Raw genomic sequence first — 6,560 nt, forward strand, 5'->3', positions numbered from 1 at the left:
GCCTTTTTCCCTAACACGGAGAGATATGCACCTTCCTGTCTGTCAGTAAAGTTCCCTGTTAGGTGAGCCCTGCAGATTCCTCCGAGGCCCCCAGCACTGACTCAGCGGAGGAGTCACTTGCTGGCCTACTACGTTAGGTCTGCCCGCTGGTCAGCCCGCGTTTTTGGGTATAGGTGCCGGCTATGTGTGATCCCCTCTGGCGATCCCATATGCTTATTCCGCCACGATTAAGTCCCCCCCTGGGTGGACCTGTGTCTTTCCTATCCGCTAACCACCTTCTTATGCGCATTCTCCCTCCTTAGGGTTAGTCCATATGTAATTCCATTTTGTCTCCCCATTGGGTGCGGATTGTCTCCGCAGCGTCCTCTCTACTGGGATTGCACGCTTTCCAACGTACTGTTGTATTCCTAGAATTATCTAGACGCTAGCAACTCCCAAAAAATATACCTTTTCCGTTACGCTTGAAGTGGGGATAAGTTAGGGCCAAGGGCACGTTGGAGGACCGCGCCTTACATGATTTGGGTACGTCACGCTTGCCTGACTGCCCTTTCATCGGAGGCATTGGTAAGGTGCAGTCATTATGGCGTTTTCAATGGCTCCCATATGTGGATTTTAACATCAAATCCACTTATAGCACTGGAGTTCCCCAACCGAAGGGGAACGTTCGAGATTACAGAAGTAACCCTTCGTTCCTTGAGGAGGGGAACGGAAGTGCTATACTCCGTCGCCATAATGACTGTCCCTTAGCTGTTTAAAAGTCTCTTCAGCTTAAAAAGGATGGGGTTTGCTGGCGCCAGGTGTGCTTATATGCTCAGTTAATTGGCAATGCAGCGCACCTGCGCAAGCTTACGCTGCCAATTCATTGCTTTCATTGGCCCGTTCAATACTCTTTCAGACAAGCGGGTTCTCAACCGAATCCTCCCACATGTGGATTTTAACATCAAATCCACTTATAGCACTTCCGTTCCCCTCTCCGGGGGACGAAGGGTTACTTCTGTAAACTCGAACGTTTCTGGACTACTGCAACAATTTTTTTTCTCTGTTTATTTTATTTTATTTTTTTACCATCTCTCAATAAAAGACCACACATATTGGATCCTTCCTTGTTGCTCTATTATTTCAGAGAACATGACAGAATGAACTGACTTATTATTACACAACTCACAGGCTTTTTTTTCTCACAGCAGCGCACAGATCAACAGGAGGAATTAAAGGCAGCCACTAATCAGGTTATTCACAGGGGAGGACATGTCCTATCCACCAACACTCCCAGCACCGGAGGTGGTGAGTCACCAGTCTAAACCAGTCTTCCTCCACTGAAATTCTACTCAGGAGAAGCCCAGTTGTGTTCTTCCTTTTTGGCAAAATGTTCCATTTACATGACCTTACAACCAATGTATTTTCCTACAGAGCAAACTAAGGTAGCTTTTGTTATCACCCTTCTTTCAGGTAAACCTGTCAGTGGACAACCCCCATGTGGAAACAGAAACTTTCCGGTTGTGCCCCGTTCAACTCCTTTTCGGAGAAGCTAAAGGCTTTAAACCATGCAGCCTCAAAGAAAGGCCAATCACACTAAGGCAGATTATTCCTTCGAGTTGCTTGCTGTTTAGATTTAGCAAGCTTTATGGACTCCAGAATCTTCCAAAGGGAGACATGCAACTGGTGGGTGCTGTCATTTGGTCATTCGGTGCTGTCATTCGAGGATAGTCTCCTCCCAGAAATAATAGAGATAGGTAGGTCTCGTCCCTCTTATTAAAGGAGAAGCAATGCCAGTGGTCTGAGGGTCTTTGCCTATACTGCAGAGGGGTGGGGCACTTTGTGGCATCCTGCCCAGTAAAAGTCAGCACCCATCTGTAGGTAAGCGGTTACTGTTGGGTAAAATCAACTTCCTTAAAAATCCTGTTGCTGCTACCCTGCTTCCAAATATTTTGTGTTGAGGTTCTGAGACTCAGAACTGTCACACTCTTGTTCACGTCCTCTGTGGGTGCTCTCTGCCATCTATCACTCACACTACTGGTCCCATAAGGTTGAACACTTCAGGCAATTACTAATTTCATTTTTCAAAAAACCAATACACCACTGGTCCTTGGGCATTCTTGGTTGGTCCTGCACAAACCTCATATTAGGTAAAGCAAGGATTTCTAATTCTCCATAGGCTAAGATCATTAGTCCCTCTTTTTTGCCAGCAGGGGATGTTTTATTTTTTTTTTTTTTTGAGAAAAAGCAGCATGGGTCCCTCTGCGCATGCATCATTTATCAAGGGTTGAATTACAATACGGTAATGAATGCATATCCTTTGCCACAGATGTCTTAAGCTTATGAATGTCTGCAGGGGGCACCTTTTTCCCGAATTTAAATCTTTGCAACGCTTACAATTTGGTTTGCATAAGAGAGGGCGATGAATGAAAGACTGTCTTTAATACACTCATAGGGCACTTTGAATATTGCGTTCTATCCTTTGTACTTTCAAACGCTTCCGTAGTCTTCCAAGCACTCATTAATTATGTGTTGAGAAACATGACAGATCAGTCCATGTATGTCTACATATGTGACATTCTGATATTTTTTCATTCTCTGAAGAGGCTGTTAAAAAATGGGCTTTATGTCAAGGCGGAGAAATGCATTTTCCACAAGCAAAACACGTTTCCTTTCTGAGGCACCATGTGTCAGTCGAGGGAGTGCACATGTATTCAGAGAAGATTCAAGCTTTGGTGAATTAGCCAACTCCAGATTCCTGCAAAGCTCTGCAAAGGTTTCTGGGCTTTACCAGTTTTTACTGGTGAGGTACTTTCAATTTCAGCCAGGTCTCCATGCCTCTCATTGCCTTAGTCTCCTCCAAAACACTGTTCAACACAGCTCAAACGATGTTCACTAAAGTAAAGGGTTGCTTTGTTTCAGCCCCAATTTTGGTGGCCCCTGATCCTTCTTGACAGTTTGTGGTGGAGATTGATACATCAGAGGTGGGGGGGTTGGAGATATCCTGTCCCAGCATTCCTCACCAGATTGCAAGATGCATCCTTGCCTGTATTTCCCATCAATTATCCTCTGCTTAATGTAAATACAACATTGGTAATTGGGAGTTGCTGGCTGTTAAACTTGCATTAGAGGAGTAGCGTCATTGGCTGGAGTGTTCTGGAGTTCCCTTTACTGTTTGAACTGATCATAAGAATCTTGAATACATCAAAATCACCAAACAGGCTCAGGCTCAGTGTGCTTTGTTTTTCAGACAGTTCAACTTTACCATCTCCAATCAACCAGGTTTTTAAGAACATCATAGCTGATGTGTTATCTTGTCTTTTTGTCTATCTTGTCTATTTTTCCGAGCGTGTTTTTGTTTTTCTGGGACACTCTTCCAAAGTTGCTTGGCATCCAGGATTGAGTCATACTTTTTTTCTAGTTAAATAGTGATTTTGGTGGACAGTTATGGCTCGGGATATGTGAGTTAGTTTTGGCGTGCTCTGTTTGTGTTGTTTCAAAGACTTCCAATCGTCCTTCTGCTGGGCTCATTTAGCCACTGTCAGTACCTTTGAGACCCTGGTCCTACATCTCGCTAGATTTTGTGTCCTGTGGCAATACAGCCATTTTGACCATTTCAAAGGCTACTCATTTTATTCCACTGCTCAAATTACCTTTAGCCAGAGAGACAGCAGTTGCTGTTATTGATCATGTCTTTTGCTTTTGTCATGGCCTCCTGACAGAGGGCCTTAGATTGTCTCTAGATTTTGCAGGTAATTCTATTATTTATCAGGGACCAATGTTAGTCTTTTTTTTCTGGTCTTCATCCTCAGAGTAATGGACCAACAGAGAAAGCCAAACAAGATCTTAAACGATCTTTGCGACTTTTGGTCTCCCAGAATCGCTCCTCCTGGAGCCAGCAGCTTAAATGGTTTGAGTATGCACACAACTCTTTACCAGTGTCAGTCGCAACTTTTTTCTGTTTGAGTGTAGCTTGGGGTACCAGCCTCCTCTTTTTCCCATTCCGGAATCCAAAATTATGGTGCCCTACTCCCATAACTTTGTTCAGAGGTGTTGGCGCACTTAGAAAAGGGCCAAACAAACCATTCTCTAAGTGGGTGTGCTCACCAAGGCTAAGGCTGTTTAACACCTGTTTCTGTGGTTGTTCATCATCGTTGGTCAAAAAGGGTGCCTTTCATCTAAGAATATTCCACTGCATACCATTTGTAATAAGCTTGCTCGTAAATTTCCGGTGGCAGTCTGCCTCAAACATCATCTAAGATAGAGAAGAATCTGTCCTGTGTTCCATGTTTCTAAATTAAAACCTGTTAATCATACGGCCATTAATCTGCCTTATTCAGTGATTTGCCAGAACACTCTTGTGTATCTCAGGACCTTTAGCTGTTTCTGGACTGTTATGATATTTGGACCTCTCCAGCTTTTCTATTCAGCACAACATTTATTTTATTTTCTCTTAAAAGACCTTCCATAAATTAAAGACCTTGCATGTTGGATCCTTCCTTGTTGTTGTTATATTACAACATGTTTGAAGAACATGACATGGTCGTTCTGCCACCCTTACCCTCATATGATCCTGGAGCACCTAACTCACCTGAATAACCACATTTCTGATCTCAATGTAGTTTCTCATTGAGGATTTATTTGACAGGAGGCTTTTATTCTAACATCGCACTGACGTCATCCGCCAATATGGTTAATCTTGAGAGTTGAGTCACTGCCGTTTGGTGCTGCTGTTGGAGCTGATTATTGCATGCAAGGACATTTATCCTGTTAATATTAGTCATTTGCTGTGGATGTTTATTGGAGGTGTAGTCATTGACCTACAAACAAATTTCTCTACTGCCTGTACATCTGTGGCATTTACTTTGCTAATACAATACATCAATCTGACCACCTGATTCCTCATCCTCAAATAATATTATTGTTTGTGCTTTGACTGGCACTCAGGGACGTTCACAAGTATGCTTTTTGCTGTAGTGAGCCTTCACGCACAGACACTGTGCAAGGTTAGGGAAGAGAGGGAGCAGGTCTTACTGGTTCACCCTGACCTGGTTCCCAGAACAGACTATCATCACGACAGCATCTTTTTGGTGATCTGACTGGTGATTCCAATGAGGAGCACATTTCTTTCTCTGGTATGCTACATACTGTATTTTGACATGACATTGCTGAGCATGCATTATGCTCATGGTTCCTACTCTTCCAACTACCATTTTAAGACCAGGCAGTGAACACACAACAGCTGCCTATGATGCCTATAAAGAGGCATCTATGTGGACCACACACAAAGAAAATTAAGAGTTTTGAGCAGTTGTTTATCTGTTTTGGAGCGTGGCAGAAGGGAAGTGCCATTTCCAAACAGAGGTTGGCCTATTGGATAGGAAATGCCATCACTATGATGTACCAGTTGCAAGAGGAGCCATGCTCCCTGGGAGTGAAAACACATTCAATGAGTGTTATTGCCCCTGAGCAAAAGCATCTGGTGCAGACATTTGTAGAGCTGTGGCCTTGGCAACATCTAGAACCCATAAACCCATAGCTGGTTTACTCCTGGTTGCTGGATAACACCAGGTAATCTCAAGAAAAGAGTCTTGATGTCAGTGCTTGCTGTGCCATTCTTCGTCACCTAGACATGCTTGCACTTATTTACTCATCCAGTATGTTCCCCAACCAGTGAACCACTGTGTGTTGATCCAAGGCCCCAAACTCATTAATTGCTATATGCTTTATTATCGGTGCATCTTATGCATAGTTCCCTCTGAGTACAACCATGTGTAGTCTGTTATGGGGAGTTTCCCACCTGCATCTTATCCATATGTAGTGCTTCCCAGTTAAGGCCAGCTCATATGCACTCTGCCAAAGTATCTCCCCCATTGGGTAGTATGTGGACTATGCAGTGTTTGCTTAGCGAGGTAAAATTCTTTATGACTTTACCTAATTTCTGCAATTCCCAGAGTGGTAATTTGATGGCCACAGGGGATGTTGAATGCTGAATGAATGCAGGCTTGGCTCAAGTCGTGGCTTAAATGCCCCTGACTGGGGTAATGGCCCCAAATGCAGATTCATAGTGAATGGTCCTTAAGCAGAATCCCTCAATCTGTTTGATTATTTAAATGAAATGTAACTGATAACATATTTTGACTGTATTTCGACATTTTATTTTCTCAAATGGTAGCTCATTCCACTAAACACTAAACTTGCATATCATGTGATTCCTATTGTATGTATATTAAATCTCTCTTGTAAATTTAATTTGATGTAAGCATCAAAATGGAACATGTGTTTTACACTTGGATTAAAATGATCCCTGAGAGAAATAAAATTACATAAAGTATAAAGTTTTTTTTTTTTTTTTTTTCCAGCTTTGCACCACTGGTGACCTGAGGCTTAAAGACATCAGCTGTGTGAAATAGCTACAGCATAATTTTGCCATTAAAATGAGATGAAAGCCTATTTTTATGTCCCCATGCAAATGTGTATGTGTGCATATGTATTATTACCTGTGAGCGTATGCGCAACTACTATGTGCAGATAAATGTGTTTTTGCCTGCAAGAACATTTGCTTGAATAATCTTGCATTTAAG

General features: G+C 42.7%; 1 long non-coding RNA gene across 1 annotated transcript; it reads left to right on the forward strand.

The window, feature by feature from the left end:
• The first annotated feature begins 1,179 nt into the window (after window positions 1-1,179).
• LOC147846895 (uncharacterized) lies at window positions 1,180-6,290 on the forward strand. Its single transcript, XR_015476676.1, has 3 exons — window positions 1,180-1,284; window positions 1,450-1,687; window positions 2,959-6,290. It is a non-coding gene; the product is annotated as an uncharacterized LOC147846895 (long non-coding RNA).
• The last annotated feature ends 270 nt before the right edge of the window (window positions 6,291-6,560 follow it).

This window comes from Danio rerio, chromosome 1, assembly GCF_052040795.2.
Source record: "Danio rerio strain M-AB ecotype USA chromosome 1, GRCz13ab, whole genome shotgun sequence".
In the NCBI taxonomy this organism is placed as follows: domain Eukaryota; kingdom Metazoa; phylum Chordata; class Actinopteri; order Cypriniformes; family Danionidae; genus Danio; species Danio rerio.